Source organism: Gopherus flavomarginatus, chromosome 1, assembly GCF_025201925.1.
Source record: "Gopherus flavomarginatus isolate rGopFla2 chromosome 1, rGopFla2.mat.asm, whole genome shotgun sequence".
NCBI classification, from domain to species: Eukaryota; Metazoa; Chordata; order Testudines; family Testudinidae; genus Gopherus; species Gopherus flavomarginatus.
Window position 1 is genome coordinate 245,222,311 of NC_066617.1, and position 18,143 is coordinate 245,240,453.

The following is an 18,143-nucleotide window of genomic DNA, read 5'->3' on the forward strand; positions in this document are numbered from 1 at the left end:
GTCTTAGATGAAAAAGAAAATGAACACCTTTTGCAGGCTTTTTAATAACTTTTATTCCCAATAAAAAGAGCAAGGTTTGTCTGAAATTATTACCTGTTTGAACAGAAAGCACACTTTGTCCCAGGCAAGGCAATTATATCATTGTCTATGAACACAACAATGTAATATAAAGTAATAAAAAGAAAATGCAATATACAATAAGATTCAGACATTCAACTGTTTAATGAAAACACAAAAGAAAAAGAGGACAGGAAATGTGGTTTGCTTTATTGAGAAAATCCTTTTCAAATGTTTAATCAATAATAAAGTTCATATTTCCTGACTTATGACTTGATTAAAACATTCTTCTCTCCTAGAAATAATTTGTATGTGTTTTTAAGAAAATAATTAAATAGCTGTAATGAATACAGATGTGTGGACTGATAGCATCTTGGACAGACTATTCTGTGTATAAACCATTCCCCCTTTGCAATTGACTTCTTAGATAGGTACACTTCATCATTTTGTTTCAGGATCATTCTTTTCACTGGATTGTATAAATGTAAAACAAACATTTGCAAATGCATCTGGGAAAAGGAAGTCCTGCAGGATCACAAAGCTGGTAATATGGAGATGTATCACAGTTGCATCTTGCATGGTACACACATTGCTGTTGTTAACAAATTCTTTTATATTCCTGAACTATCTGAAAAGTAACAGGCAAAAAAGTACAACAAAATTCAAGCTCCATAATTTGAGCAATGGAGACTCTAGGCCAAAGATTCCCAGGCCATGATCCTAATTCATCATCCAAAGAGTGTTAAATATCCTGATTCTGTAATTTGACAGCAAACCCATATTATTATTGCAGAGACAGAACTTACTGCAGTAGCACACATGAGCCTGTCCTCATATGTTAGCTGTCACACCAACTGTAGAGAATTTTTCTGTTTTATGATTTTTCCCTCAGTTAGCCATTTTGAATTTACGGAGTCGTTGTTGTTCCTCCATATTGGGTGTCCTTCTTGTTGCCCAGTTTGGTGCCCTTTTTGGCAAAGGTGAGAAAGGTAAGGGTCATCTGACCCTCTAATCCACCTGGCAACAAGAAAATATTTAAGGCTGAGCAGCACACTCCTGAGTTGCTGTCTAAGAGGCAACCAGTGCCCATCATTGTTCCATCTGCTATCGCATTGCTCCTGCTCACCTGACAGAACATCTAGTCAGACTAGCATCCGCATACACCCACACAGGATGACGCAAAGCATCGGAACACCTGGTGGAAGAAGATGAGCCTACCTGAATGTCTACCTACCTGTTCCACCTAAAGACCCATCCTGTTGTATCCTGTGTTCTCGTCGGTCCCAGCTGTCATGGTCTCCTGTTCCAGCTCTGTTCCTGTGTCCATGTGATCCTCACCTGAGAACATGGTGATGTAGTTAATCTTTTGTTATACCTTTTATTCCACTGTGTGTACCTTTTTGGGTTCCTAGCTTAACGCCTTTGTTAGTTCAATGACTGAGTGGTTTTGTTTATTTGTTTAATAGTTTGGGGGTCCTTCTTTTAACAAATTGTTTGTGTTTGCACCTTACCTATGTGTCAGTTTTCTGTCAAGCCCCAATGACAGATGCGGGAGGGGGTTCAAACCTGTAGTTTCTTGGGGATTTCTATGCCATCTAGCCTAGCTTAAGAAAAACCCCTAACACAATGACTAAGACAACTGAGCACACTCAAAGGAGGTGATAAGTCTAATCACGCTATCCTTATTCCTTCACTTTTACACAGGAACATAGGAATTGTCAGACTGGATCAGATCCAAGGTCCATCTAGTCCAGTATCCTGTCTCCAATAGTGGCCATCACCCTCTAGAGAACAAAAACAGAAAAAAATATATGAATAATGCTATAATCTAGTGAAACAAACTGAATTAAGATGGGAAAGATCACAATGCAGGGGTATGGCCAATCCAATGCCTATGCTTACATGTGCTTGTTCTTCCTCTTGTTTAACAAATGTGGTCCTAGGTCTCGAGTTTGTTTAATTATATACTTCTGGCCATGGTTACACTTGACCCTGGCTTCATAGGAAACTAGAAATTGCCATAAAAAGCAGACCAGTTGTTATCTGGTATGCTGTCTCCAACGGTGGTTAGTATCAGGAGCCTCTGAGGAAGATGCAAAAATCCCACAATACATAGTTACAGAATAGCTGCTCCCTAGGGAACATTTCTTCAAAGCTCCCATCAATTACAGATTGGCAGATGCCCTGAAGCATGAGGGGTTTTATCTCTTATAAACAGTATTACCTACTTTGGAGTATCAGATCTGGTCGACTCCCAAGGCAGGAGTCATGTTATTGCTTTTGTTTTGTTTTGGAAAAATATTATCCCCAACTTACTGATAGGGAACTGAGATATGGGGTAGAATAAGTAACTATATCAAAGTCACATCTGAAGCCTGTGACTGAGCCATGAATGAGCCGGGTCTCCCAACTCCCAGTCCAATCCCCTACCCACTAGATCATCTTTCTCCATTCATTCTGTGATAAGACACCAGGTAGCATGTTATATTTTTCTCTGTTTACCAAGGTAATTGGTCCCAATAAAATGAAGTCTTCTATATTGGCTGATCTTCATACAGGCAAAGAGCAAGGTCTTATTTCTCCTTAGGTCCCTGCCCCTTGCCTATTGGTCATGTAAGCACACTACTCTCTGCCCTTGAACAATGTCCCAGCCACTGAATAAATGCTCCTTCAGAGCTATCTTAGAAGTAAACAGTTAACAGATTTGTGCAAAAGTAAAATTTACTTATAATTTCATTAATTTCATTTTCTAAGAGAGCAGTAAGAATGCGTTTTCAGTATGAAGCCCACTACTCAGAGACTGCTGTGAACTGACCTGGGTGCCAGGTAGGACCATAAACAGCCCAAGAATTTTGGTAGAGCAAAAGTGCCTTAGGGTCATCCACACACCTCTCAAATCCTGTGCCAAACAAATCATGGGTACACCCATGAATTGGGTCCAGTATGATTGAGGATACTTTGGATAGTCTCTTTAGGAAGAAAGTTAAATAATGATGGACAGAAGAACAGAGAGTAAGCAAGAGATGATAGATTACACAGAGTCAATCAAATACACATAGTCTACCAAGGACTGTTGAGCCAGCCAGAGTGACGACAGTTGATGATGTCACACCAGGCATTGTGTGGTGAAGTTCCCAGATCTGGCTCAATCCTGCAAGTCCATGAATCTCTGGGGTGGCCCCCTGGGTGGCACCAGGTAGGGTCAGGGCATGCACCCCTTTGATTGTTAATGGAAAGTTTGAGAACACAATGTGGTAAAGTATTTTTGTCCATCCTGATGACATGGCCGAAGAGCATGGAACACCACTTTTGAATATAATGAGTGATTGAGGAAAGGCCAGATCTTTGCAAGATTGTGACATTCTGCACAAAGTCAAACCACTTTTGACTCAGGATGTGCTGCTGACAGCACATATAGAATATCTCTAGCCACATCAATTCTGCCTATCAGCAGTTCCAAGCTTCTGACCCATATAGCAATACAGGTGGTACACAAGCTTGATAAATCCTGAACTTCATCCCAGTGCAAATATGTCTTTGCATCCATAATTACCTTGTGTGGTTACCTTTAAAAACTTACCAGTTGCCTTAAATAATATTACCTCCATGTAGGGTATACTTTATAAGATTGAAATACCCTTATTTATTTATGTATGGCAAGTTTGTAAGGGCATTCATTGTAGATGGATAGACAGACACATATGACATTAAGAATGAAATGAGAAAATGTTCCTAGTTCCATTCTGCTCACTACCCTGAAAGGAATGTTATCTTTATCTCATGCTTAAATTAGATTCACAAAAATCCAGCTATTAAACATACTCATGACATCAAGGCACAAGTGATTTCAGCACATGTATGCACATGTCATTTGAAACACTATACCCCACTACAGCATCAAGATGGATTATAAACAAAAGCACAGTCAGGCAGAAAAATAGCCTATCACATAACAAAATGCTGACAGCTCTAAATAACCCCTTTTATGGAAGATTCTTAAACTCTCTAAAAATACAGCACTGGTTTTCCCAAAGAAAGTAGGATTATTTTATTATTATTTTCATTTTTAATTCCCCCAACATGAGGTCTCAATAGTTTAGTATTAGCACAGATTCCTTTAAACAGAGTGTCATGACAACCACAGTTCCGTCTGGTATCTGCATAGCCACTCTGCTTATTACCTGTGGAAAAATGTACATACCAAATGCACAAACTTTTTTTTAAACAGATTAAATATAAATAACTAATCTGACTTGACCTAGATAACTGAATGGACTGTATCACAAGATGTGAACATAAAAAATTAAATGTAAATACAGTGACGTATTTTACTGGAGGGGAAGAAAGCTGCTAAAAATAGTGGAGGTTAAATGTGTGTGTGTGTGGGGGGGGTGCTCGTTACTTTGTTTTTGTTTAAGAACAACCATTTTAAAAAGAAATGCTTTCAAAGCTGAAAAGTATGGATCACGTATGCAAGACTTCAAGTATTCCTAGCACTTATCAAATATTTTTTTCCATGAACAGCATAGGTAAAGCATGTAAAGTATATGTATTTTTATAAATCTGACATATATCTATTCTACTGATTTATTTTTCCAATAATGCATAATTTATTTTAGATTGTCCTTTTATAACACTCAGGCTTTGAATCTGATTGAATTCTAGACTTGATACATATAATTTATATCTTTATAGAGCCATAGTTGTTATGTAATTGTATATAACTGGGCCATTGTTATGCACACCCATGCATAAGGAAATGAGGTGAAGCCAAATGGATTTCTGAGTAACTACCTGTCAATGACACAAATTCTAATTTATGTGCAGACTATCAGATTCCTAGAGCAGTCACAACTTGCCAATCTTGCTTTGCTCTATCCTGTTGGAACTGACTGATACAAACTAAAAATTTCACAGGGCACTGATATCCAATTTGCACTTGATCTACAAATACCAACAATATATCCAGCTTTACATTTTATCCTTAAAACTATGCCATACATTTCACACAATCTGAGTTTCCTAATAATTTCCCCTAGGACCACTGTATTTTTGGCAGCTAGTTTTCACAAGAGAAAATAGGATTTGAGTTTGAAAAACAATAAAGGAATGTTACTCCAAGGTTATGCTGACTCAGGTTTTATTTTATATAGGACATCTTTATTTCAGACCAATTTTAAATGCATATCTAACTTTATTGCTGTAGTACAGACAATAAAATAAGACCCAGCATTTGGGCCCTATGACCTTTATTAAGAGATTGCTTTAAGGATGAAATATTGGATTCTCTGAATCATTTCAACTTTATTTGCTGATTCATTTCAACTTGATTCAGTCTAATTCACCTCATCCTGTAATCAGTCTTATTTCACTTCCCCCACATCATTCCAATATCTCTGCAGCTTCCTCCTCACAGGACCTCTCCAAGGTTTCACTCCTCACAGTGTTGAATGTCTAAAGATATCGTTAGTCATTAGTTTTCTCCCTTTTCCTCCTTAAATTGCCTCTCCAGCCTCCTTCTTGTCTTTCCAGTTTCCCCAATAACATCCAGAGATGTACAAAACTTGATGGTTTTTGTTTCCCAGGTTCCCAGCTGTTCATGCAATCATTCTCTTTGATTTAAATCTGGGCAGGGTCACACTCCAGGAGTCTTCTTTTGAAATTTGGGTTTAACTGTGCCCCAGTCAATAGAACAAAATGAAATCAAAGAGTTTATACTGCTGAGTCAGCAAACCACAGCTTTTGATGCAAAACCACAAAGTGGGCTATGTTCATTTGAAAGGACCCTACTGTTTTGGTGAATATGGTCTAAGTTTTGAATATGTCACGAAACTCAAAACCAAATGAATTTACTTGGTTTGAGGTTTCATTGTCAGCCCTTCAGACAGCTCTAATCGCGTTAGCATCACCACTACTTTGCACCAGATTAACTACATTTTTGGAGGGGAATCTGATATGGAATCTGTTTCTTCCTAATATAGGGCCAAATGCTGCCATTCTCTAGTTAGACCATTACTGACTTCAGTGAGGTTGCACAGGTGTAATTGATGTCAGGATTTGGCCCATCAAAGTCATTGCAGTCACCGTTTTGCTGCTTGGGGGAATGAGACAGATTCATGCCTGCAGAAATACAGCAATAAAAAGGATTATAGGAAGATATAACAAAAATTGTTGTATTTTTTCCTCTATAGAATGTTGTAAATAGTCTATTGAACATTTTCTCCTGTATTTCATGATAGCACAATTAAAAAAGGAAAAGACAAGCATTGATGTAGCACATGAGAGTACCTCCCCAGGTCACCCCAATAATTTACTATTGTAGGGCACAGGGTTTGGTCTGCAGCTGTTGGAAGGGAATTCTTCTTCCTAGAGTATCTCATGACTTCAGTTTCCAACAGAAAATCCATTAACTGGATTAGAATATCAGAACTACCAGGTATGCAAAGCTTTACTAGGGAACTGTGTGTTTCCTGGTCATTTCTGGTATGTCATTCAATCTTTTTAAAATTTTAATGGAGTTTTTAAAGTGTGTGTGTATGTGTGTGTGAGAGAGAGAGAGAGAGAGAGAGAGAGAGAGAGAGAGACTATCTACAAATTCAAGGGCCAAATAATCCTCTTTAGAGGATTTAAAAAGAGTGTATAAGAAAAAAAAGAGCCTCCAAAAATCCTTAAAAACAGGAAAGAGTAAATGGCACCCAAACATCCCCTGAAATCCATGCAAACATGCAACAGATGTGATCTATGTGAGAATGGGTGTAGCATATATGGAAGAATCAAGATTTGACTAAATGCTGCAAAAGCACTTCACATCTCCTGGAAGGTACCTGACTCATTCAGAAATAAATCTGTAATGTAGACAGTGACCCATAGTCAGATATGCATAACGGAACACTGAATGACCCACCTCCCAGTTCATATGGTTTTCTCTGTGAGTATAACAGCAATTGTGACATCATTATACCAAAGGAGGCTTATATTACATTAATAATGGCTAGTCTGTCCTCCAGGCATCCAAAATCTCCCAACATCCCCAAGTTGGACCAATATCTGCTTCAGTCTCCTATGCAGAATGGCAAAGACGCAAGTTAAAGTTACTTTAACTTGTTCCCTTTACTATTTTTGTTTTAATACTGAGTTACATTTGGCTCTGATGGCACTTGGTCTTTGCTAGGTCAAGTCCACATAGAGTATATTCTACAGTTTGCTTGAGAAGTGAGCAGACCATGCACACTACATTATGCCCTCCTGTGTCCCCCAGGTTATTAAGGCAGAATCTTATACTTCTTTTTAGATAATTATTATAACTTACTCCCCATATACACACACCCCTGCTCCTTCTATGTCATATACCAGGTAGAATCTGGTGGGCTCCTGATCATTTTATATTTCCCAGATGGTGAAGCCATTAGAGTTATTCCAGTTATAACATGTCATTTTACATTCATTTCTTTATATCATTCTTTACAGAAGAGAGCTAGTTGTGCAGAACACACAACTGCAGAAACCTTCTGAATATAACCAGATTAGATGGTCCCCAGGTTTGCTCAGTTCACATTCGACTTTACTGGGGTCTCTAATATATTTGCACACATTGAATAGCACCTTTCTTCACAAATAGTCCCATTGGGAAAAAATAGCACTACTCATGGAGTAAAAGAGCTCTTCAAAGTGAATAGAGACATCAGAATCTTGCTCTCAGTGGCATGATATTTGATGCCAATGACAGCCAACAGTTAAAAATGTCCAATTCAGTATACTCAGCATGAAAGCCTACAGTGCTATCATCGTAACATGTTTGTGTTCTGGACATTGATGCCAGGTATCACACTCCCTGCTTCAGAGAACACTGCAAAGTCAGTTAGAAACTATGACATAAAAAGACCTATTTTCCTGTGTCCCTGAAAAACAATTCCATGCTTTTTCTGTTTGTTCCCTTCAGCAGAGCTTTTAATGTGCTACGGAAACAATTTAACCAAACGTACTCATTTGGAGTTCACTCGAGGAGAAAAGGAATCTTGGTGACATATTCTCTTGATATAAGGATTGAGAAAGGCAAGAACATAACACATAGTGTCTGACTTTTCCTTCTTCCTCTCTTATATCCTGTCCTGTACAGTTTTTGAACTTGCATCTATGATCCTATTCACACAGGTTTCAGTGAACTATTCCTCTGTCCTTCTCATCATCAGTGAGCCAGTAAATAATACTAATATTATTACATATGAGGAGATGATTTTCTTGCAATAAGTTGCAGAGATAAAAATATGCGATATATTAATTTACTGTGTACCTCTGACTGCCTCTCCTGCCTGCCTGCCCCCTGCCCTTCTGATCCATCTCTTTGGATTTATTCTAAGATGCCAACCCTCTGAGCATCTTTTTAAATAGTACCCATTTCTTTTTAGATCAGCTGGTCAGATGTTTCCTCCTTCTCCCCAAATATGGACTTTCTTCCCAAATTACACCTGCACAAGGCCCAGAACAGGCTAGATTTAGTACTTGGTGACTGACAGGTTTCTAAACAGCACTTCAATGTTCATCATCTTGAAATGTTGTGGAACCTGAATTGAGAGTTTTGCAAGATTGGAAGGGGGGCATTCCCAGCTTCCCAATGGAATACACAATAGTTGCTCCTAGCAGAGGAAGGGCTCAAGATACTGGATGATAGGCATGATATTTGTAAGTAGTGAAAGGCAACTCTGGGTCACTTTAGATACTTTTATGTCTGCCTTTGAGCCAGTTAGACTCCTGGGGAGGGATCACTCCCTTCTCTGATAAAACACATGCAAAAGAATTGAAGATGAGGAAAAATCGAAGAGGTCCCTTAGTGAAGTTTCACACACATTATTCCATCAGTACAGGCTACTAATAATAACAACAAAGCTTGCCACGCACAAACTCTCTGTGTCACCAAGCCCATAGTCTAGTCCACTTTATAGACTGTATTGTATGACCTATTCTCACAGATAGTTTTATTGCTGTTAGCCAAAATTAACTACATGAAACTAATTAACAACATTGGAATGGACTATTTCTTTGATCCCACCAGTTTCCTCTCTTCATATTTCACAAATATCTGTTAACTCCCTGACAGGTGAGGGTAATGTCATTTGTAAATTTCCTATTTAATAAAGCATTGGTTCTCTTTTCCATATAATATTCCTTCCAAAATATCTTCATTTACCAAGAAAATACAGATATTTTCTATTTCCTCATGAAGGGCTTTATCCTGTTCCCACTGAAGCCAATGGCAAAACTCACAGTGATTCCAAGGGTACAGGACGAGAAACTACTTTTAGATTAACTTGTAAGTACACTTGGACAAAACAGTCATACAGCAGACCCTTAAGCTTGCACCAGCAACAAAAAGCTGTACAGATTGACAAAGTTTCTCACAAATGCATCTTAGTTTAATTTTGCACTGAAATCTATTGAGAGGTTTTATGTTTTGCAGTAGTGGACTATACTTAATATTATGAGAGAGAGTCATATTGCAGGAATTTTGTAAAGTTCCCTTTTATAGTTGAGTTATGAAACAGTACAAAATGAAAAGAAAAAAATGTTTCAGTGGAGACCCTGTTTCAGTGTTGCATTTTAGGAGACAAAAAATAGCACAGACCTCTATTTGAGTGCATCCTGTTCAAAGATCTTTTCTCTGTATAATTTTGTTTTTCATTTTAGACATTCAGAACAAACCATACACCACTGTATGAGACATAGATGCCATTTTTCCAGTAGAAAAGGCTTTTATGAGTGCTTATACAAGACGGCTTTATATGTGTCTGACACATCAGCTTGCTGATTTACCATAAATGCATGATTATGCAGCCACTTCCAAAATAGCACTAAAATTCAAGGACATGGTAAATCATAGAATTACACATAGGCCTGGACTCCAAGCCAGCTGAAGCCCATTTATGTCTGAAGAAACAAAGAGAGTAATGGACTGAAATGGCAAATTATATCTGAACCCAAGTCACTCCAAACTATACAAAAGTCCATCATCTTTCTGAAATCAGGGTTCAGAAAACAAACAGCATTGCAGATTTTGAAGTAAATAAAGAACATACATAAGTCCCTGCAAGACAAAGTAGTATATGCCTCTTTATGTTCTGGGGCTAGGAGTGTTATTTGTTTGATTTCATTTTGTGGGGAGAGCTATTGAATTCCTTTCTGTATTGCATGTATAACATTGATCTACACATATATTTTATTGCCTCTCAGAGGGGTAAAACTGCTCACAAGTTTCTAACTATACTCACTTAGCTTTGTTCTTTTTGTATTTGATGTCACTTACAAACTTCTGTACAGAAAGAGCAGGTCTAGTCTATAGCCAAATGGCCAGAGATTTTAAGAAGTGCTGAAGATGTGGTTTATTATTCTAAACATCCCACACAGCCATTTCAGTTCCATAACCCACACCAGTGGTCCCCAACGCAGTGCCCGCGGGGGTGCAATGGCACCCGCCGGGGCATCTATGTGTGCTCACGTACTGGCTGGTGGACAAGCATCCACTGAAATGCGGCTGAAAAGAGGTGTCACCAAGAGGTGCCACCACTGAAATGCAACACCTCTTGATGATGCTACTTCAGCGGCATTTCGGTGCCGATGCCTCTTTACGTTGCCGCTTCTCGGTGGCATTTCGGAGGATGCTTGTCCACAGACCGTAGTCGTCGGTGGCTTGTTGTCCAGCACCTGCCACCCGGAAAAGGTTGCCACTGATCCACACGATTGCATGTGGGGTATACAGGCCATGTCCTAGGCAGGTACACAAGGGTAAGAGAAAGGACAGGGATCTTTCCCTCTCCCTCATTTTTAATATTTCAGGTTGTTTCTAGTTTTCAAAAAACTAGTGGACACCAGACAAACCCAGAGTTCTTGCAAGTTAAAAATGTAAATCCCAAATGTGACATTTTCTGCAATCTTTCCTGGTGACTTCATGGCATCAATCAACTTGCAGAATGCAAATCTACACAACCAAATTGCTGCCACTCCATGGAATGTCCTTTGCTTTAGTGGCAGATCAGAAACACTTCCAGCACATGATCTTTCCCCTCAAGCTGGCTATGTCCTGGAAGACCCTTGAGGAAACCCTGGTCTTTGTTCTGTCAGCTCTGCAGAAGGAGGTTATCTGTATAATAAATTATTTAGACAAGCAGCTTAGATTTCAGCAAATTTCCCTTGCAACTGACAATGTCAGGAGTCTGTGTAAGGGGCTGAGCCTGGTAACAGACAGATCAGAGTTCTCTTGTACCCCCTCAAAAGATAACTAATTTGGGAGGCTCTTAGAGTAAGTCTACACAGAGCTTTGGCGCCCATGAGAGCAAGACTCCCAGCTTGGGTTAACAGACTTGGGTTACCAGGACCCACAATAGCACTCTGAAAATAGCTATAAAGACAGTGTTTTGAAGTTGCAGCTCGAGTTGGAGTTTTGGCTCTGAATCTAGGGAGGAGGTGAGCTTCAAAGCCCAACTTCCAAGCTGAGTTACAACTAAAGTGCTGTCTATACAGGTATATTTAGAGCTCTAGCATGAACAAGCCTGTCCAACCAGGCTGGGAGGTTCATTCCTGCAGGCTCCAAAATGCCATACCCTTTGAGCTTCAGGATGAGGACCAGTGTTTTCATCCATGCACAGAAACTGCAAGATGGAACTACTCACTGAGCAGATCCAGTAGTGTTCTACTTTGGTGAGCCTTCTAAAGCCAATGGTGTACTGCACTGTACCTAAGGTACAAAGGGGAATTGGTACCATTGTGACGTTCATGCAGCATTGAAGGCCTCCTTATTTAGAACAACCAAATTTAGAAAATCCTCATTCATTCCCAAGAGTAAGAAGCAAGGGGCTGAAGCTTCAAGGCCTGTGTTAGTTAAATGAATAAAACTGGATCAGACGCATACAAGCTGGTGGACCTTTCATGCCCTGTTCATAGAAAAGCTCATTCAATTAGATCCATTTCAGCTTTTGGGATGAAATACGGAGAGGTTTCAACTGAGAAACTGTGCAAAGCTGGCACTTAACTACTCCTGGACATGTCCTCTAAGCACTATCAACTCAATGTTCTTTCTTCAACCGATAAAAGCCAATGGACAGTGTGGACCCCAGGCAGCAAGGAAGAGAGTTCCCCAGAGCTTCTCACTAGGCCTTCCTCTCTCCCCCCTTTCCACTATAGTCAATAATTTGTCAGGGCAGCTGTTTTTATTTACTGGGGGACCTTGTAGTATGAATGCAATCTGGTTAGCTTGATCCTTTTGCTTTTTTACACCTTCTGTGTATTTTATTTTATTTTATTTTATCTCTGGGAGATGCTACACAGATCCTATTTGTCTTGTTCTCATGTCAGCTAGGTTTCACATTTTCTTTTCATGCTCCAGTTCCCCCAATACAGGAATTCACCCTCAGCCCTCACTCAGGCAAAAATTGCACCTTTGTGGTTATGCACATTGTATGTAATGTTGTTACTAATACAAGGTAGAGTTGCAGCTCTGGAAGTCATCCAGGTTGGAAGAGAAAAGAGGGGCATGACCTGAATGGTTAGTGGGAACCACAACAGGAGATTCTTATTAGTTGTTGATCTGCCTGTCAAGTAGAGAGGGAAGAAGGAGATACCCATTTCTCCTGGTTTGATAGACCAGGGCACAAAAATAAATTATCCTTTATTTTAGTGAGTTTTTTTTCTAATATTTTTTGCGAGAGCTCATTCTCAAAAAGATTATAACATAAACCTTTCAGTAGTTATGTAAGTGTGTTTATATTTTAAAATTTCATTTTGCATTGTTTTTCATGTTGTATGATTTAATGTGAGTTCTATGCTATATGCAAATAAATCCTCTAGAACAAACCCAGAATTGTAGAATATCAGGATTGGAAGGCACCTCAGGAGATCATCTAGTTCAACCCCCTGCTCAAAGCAGGACCAATCCCCAGACAGATTTTTTCCCCAAATAGCCCTCTCAAGGATTGAGCTCACAACCCGGGGTTTAAGCAAGCCAATGCTCAAACCACTGAGCTATCCCTCCCTCCTGGCCTTCTTCAGCTTTCACTTAGCCCTCTTGCTTGAGTAAAGACATCAGAATTTGCCCAATTACTTGCTGATCCCTAATTCCTCTATACCCTTGGCTGGCCAGGCCTCCTTCTTCCATATGTGTGTTGTTTTTTTTGTTTTTTTTGAGGAGCAGGAAAAATGTCTAGGGGAGAAAGACATGCAGCCCAGATACTCCTTCACCATGAACTCCAGTGGCTTTTTTCCATGATTTAGTTCCCATCTGCACTGGGCAGTGCAGGAAAACGTAGAGGCCATAGTTTTCACAAACCAATGTGAGAGTCACATCAACACAGATGCTGATGGCTGTAAAAGCTAAGGGCCCAAATTTTGCCCTTATAATTGCAAGCAGAGCCCCCATTGAAATCAATGTGCACATCAGACCACAGAATTTAGCCCCCGACATTTACACAGATCAATCAACATATGAAAGGCAATTGTGGATGGGACACAGAGGAAAAGATAAAGTTGGGAGCAAAGTGTGCACAGGAACTTAAATTTGACTGCTTTTGGAGGGGCACGTTCTGTGCCCCCACCATGGCCCCGGGACCGGAGGAGCTCGCTCTCCCCACCGCGGCCTTGGGGCCAGAGGAGTTCTGTGTCCCTGCCGACTATTTGAGGGGCTCGTGCTCCTGCTTTCCCCCCCCTTATGCACGCCCCTGGTTGGGAGGGTATTTATAAGAGCAATGAAGTGCATTTTGTTCAAAATGATAGTTCCCATGGCTTAAAATTAGCACATAGATGCAACTTTTCTTACCCATCACATATCCAGAACTAAATTATCTGCATATATCATACATATATATACACACTGCTATTTAATATGTAGATAACAAAAAAATAAACCTTATTCTTTTAATTAGAAATGTTTGAAAAGCACAAAAGTTGGCTTTTTCCCATTTTGCTCTAATCCAATAACCTCAATGTAACTTATTCTTTATTCAGTGAAATTTCTGACTGTTTAGTTTTAAGTTTAAATCAGTTTAAAATTGATTGCTCATTTTTTGTTTATCTCTGCAATCATGGCTTTGAAGCTGTGAAAAAGAGAACTGGCTCACCATTATAAATAAGAAGTAACAAAGTCAAATATATGTTAAGATATATTCCACATAGTTTATTTGTCCTAAAGCTAATAATTTTGGAGCTACAAAAACTAAAGAGAAGGAATTTGTTATCTTTTGCCATTCTGCAGTTTTTTCGCATCAAATGACACCACTGTTGCACAGTTCCAGTGATTTTCTCCCATTCTGTTCCCGTGTATTTCTTTTGCATATTACTGAACAAAACTGTCTACAAAGTGTGCATCCCTCTATTCAGTCATAGTAGGCATGGATGGCACATGAACTGCTGGCTGGGGGAGGCTAGTCCTCAGCTCTGCACCTTCCACCCACAGCCCTGCCCCTTTTGCTCCCTCCCCCCCAACTGGAGCCCAGACCCCCCCACTGTGGACAATGGCTCCTGCCCCAGGATAGTGCCCCCAGCTCCCCCAGCCCCAGAGTGCTGGGAGGGCAGGGGGCATGGCTGCAGCCAGGGCAGTCCTTAGGATTTATGGGGCCCTACGCAGTATTATTAAACTGGTGCCCCTATGCCGGATGGCAGCCCAAGCTCACAGCCTGGTGGGGGAGGGGGAGGAGGGACTTGACAGCAAAGGATAATGAGATGCCCAGCATGGTGGCGGAGAGTCACAGTTCCCCGCAGAGACTTCCATGCACTCTCCCTCATGCAGAATGGACATGAAGAAAGTACCTAATTAAAAGCACTAAAATTTGGGAATAAAAAATGTCAGTCACAGGTTTTTTGATATGCCCTGAAGTTTGTCAGAGATTTATTTGCAAAAACTTCATAGTAAGGGTGAGTCAGCTGTCCTGCTGAATACACCATTACATATAATGGAATACATGATGCAGCTCTTCTCTGTTTTACATTTTCTTCATCAGTATTTCTAAGTTGAATTTATATTTTAAATGTACTCAAATCTTAAGCCAGCATTCCAGATTACTACATATTTAACTCATTGAAACAAAGACATTCTTTTAAATTAATCAGAGAGGTTTAGTGTGTTCATAACAATGTTCATTGCTTTTAGAAAAAGGGAACAGTAATTTACTTTGTGTGATCTCCATAACAAGAGACATGGTTATGAAATTTCACCAACTTTAAAAAAATATGTTTCCAAAGATTTTAGGTATAACAAGGATTTTGTCTTACTAAGGTACTGATTTTGCTGGAGGGTTCCTTTAAAACTAGTTTGTCAGATAGTCAGAAGTAAAGAAAGGGAACTCTTTGTCCAGCTATCTGGAAGGGAAGGACTGTTGTCCCTTTAAGGGCTCTCTTCAGTGGGGAGTGGGGGGAGAGGTGGTGAAGGGATGGACAGAAAGGACAGGAAGACTTGGAAGCACTTTTTTTTTTAACTATAGTAATTAAAATGTGTATTTTAGATAAGGGAGGTCTTTTTAAGGATTTATTTAAAAAACTATGTGTGAAGATCCACACATTTAAGGCTAAAGATGATTGTGCATCTAAAACTCTATGCAAGCATTTTTTAGAAATGTGATTTTATAATCTTCACCAGCTCACTAATGAAATATTTTTAAAGCAAATTTTAAACTAAGGTCCTGTAGACTGACATGTTCTGTGTAAATATTACATTAATGCACAACTGTTTTTGTCAGTAAAGTCAGAAACTGACAGTATAAAAATGTATTTGGGCATAAGCTTTCGTGGACATCTGATGAAATGGGTTCTAGTCCACAAAAGCTTATGCCCAAATAATTTGTTAGTCTTTGAGGTGACACAAGGACTCGTCCTTGTTTTTGCTGATACAGACTAACAGGACTACCACTCTGAAACCTGTCAGTATATACCTTGGGGTTGGCAAATGCCTGTTAAATGGCTTTATTACCCCTTGAATGTCTCTTTAACAGTTTCAATGTTGTGCTAATAGGTCTGGCAGGCTGGAGGTTTTTTCACTTTTAACTACTAGATTCCCTCCCAAGGAAGACTCACCAGGCTAGAGCAGCCATCTGTGGGAGCCTGCAGGAAGGGTCAGAACAGGGATAGGAAAACAAGAGGGTGGACACTAAGACCCAGTGGTGCCCCAAATTTTCAGGTGCCCTACGCAGCTGCCTATGTTGCCTATGCCTAAGGACGGCCCTGGCCGCAGCCTCCCCAGCGCTGGGAGCAGGGGCGGCTCTAGGCACCAGCAAAACAAGCAGGTGCTAGGGGCAGCATAATGCTGGGGCCCCAGCTCTGACCTGAGGCAGTGTCCTGGGCTGGATCCTGACTGTCCTTTGTTCTCTGACCGGGTGCAGTGGGACGGGGGGAGCGGGCTCAGCGGAGAGCATGTCCCTGCCGCTCTCCCACGGGCAGCGGCCAGCCCCCATCAGGCAGGAGCCGGTTGCGCGGCTCTGCCCAGGTTGCAGAGCGCAGGGGGTGGCGGGGAGCAGGAGACCCGGGCACACAGCCCTGTTATCACCAGCCACGGCTGCTCTGCCCCGGACCCCGATAGCTCAACCCCGCAGTCGCCCCAGCTCGCTCCGCATGAGAGTTACAGGTGGTGCCCCCGCCTGGCTGGCACTGTCCCCAGCCACACTGCAGGGTGACCGCCCAGGACTCTGGGGTGTTGCTGAGGATGCTCCAAGCCAGGATCCCCGGGGTCCGCTGCCCCTCCAGCCACAGGGGCCCTAGGCCAGTGTGGGAGCTGGGCTGCAGCCCTGCTCTCAGAGCCTCCTCCCCTCCCCATGCTGCATAGCAAGACGTGGGACCATGGGCAGGGCTGCTACAGCCATTTCAGGCTGGGGTTGGTGCCAGCAGAGCAAAGGTGATTGTGCCCTGGCTGGAAGGACAGGGCAACCCGCTCCCCACTCCCACACCCGTTGCTTGCTCCTGCCAGCACTGGGCTGCGACACCCAGCTCCGGAGGGCAGCGTCAAGCCTCCGGGCGTGCTTCGTGGGGAAGGAGAGACAAGAAGCAGAGCTGTTTGGTGTCTCCCACACAGCTCCAGGCCCCTCTGGGTATTCGGCAGCGACAGCCAGGCTGGGTAGCCCACCAGCAGCATAACTTGGTCTGACCCACATGGACCACACGAGCCCTGGGGTTGATGCTGACATCCTGCCTATGCCAAGGCCTCCCTCACAGCGACAACCCAACTCTGCCCACTGCTTGGCTGGCCCAGTGAGTAAAAGAGTACACTCCTAGGAAATTGTTTTATTTCACTAACTACAAATTCTGTGTTCATTTTTTTTATTTTAAACAGTCAAAAACAAAACAAAACATTGCAAACATGGAAAAGTCAAAAAAAGAGGGGGAAGGGGTTTTGTTGTTTTTTTTTTTTTCTTGCTTGGGGAGGGAAAAAGCCTAGAGCTGGCCCTGGCCAGGAGGGCGGGTGGCGGGGCCCCAGTCTGAGCTGACACAGAGGAAGCCACAGAATGGGAAGCAGGATGAGGGCTGGGGGTAGAGCATGGGTGGGGCCTCGCCTGGCTGTTTGGGGAGGCACAGCCTTCCCCAGCCTATGATATCTGCCACCTATGATCGTAGGCTTGGATCCATTGAAGTGAATGAGAGCTCAGGGTGCTCATCATCTCACTTGAGGCCTGATCCAAAACCTATTGCAATTAATAGCATGACTCCCATTATCTTCAGTGGGTTTTGGATTAGGCTGCACTGATTTCTGCCCATTCTCACTATGCAGTCCACTACAGTACACTTTGAGTGAAGAGTTGGAATCTGGAGAGAACATGGACACTCATAGCATCAACAAAGGAGAGACAAGAGGGAATATAGCAGGGAAATCTAATGAACATCTTAGACGGCAGTATACTAATTCAAAAAGTATGGGAAATAAATAGGAAGAATTAGAATTACTAGTGACTAATCACAATCATGACATAAAGAGCATCAGAGACTTGGTGGTATTATTCACATGACTCGAATATTGAAATATAAGAGTACAGCTTGTTTAGGAAGAACCAGCAGGGAAAATAGAGAGGAATTATTGCTGCCATTCTATGGACCATCTAAGCAGGAAAAAGAGGTGGTTCTGTTCA

At 41.3% G+C, this 18,143-nt stretch overlaps 1 long non-coding RNA gene across 1 annotated transcript; it reads right to left on the reverse strand.

The window, feature by feature from the left end:
- Positions 1–126: 126 nt before the first annotated feature.
- On the reverse strand, positions 127–16,602 carry LOC127032451 (uncharacterized). The gene is made up of 3 exons (XR_007768835.1): positions 16,353–16,602; positions 11,718–11,782; positions 127–1,841 (listed from the first exon to the last, which is right to left on the reverse strand). It is a non-coding gene; the product is annotated as an uncharacterized LOC127032451 (long non-coding RNA).
- Between the last annotated feature and the right edge of the window lie 1,541 nt (positions 16,603–18,143).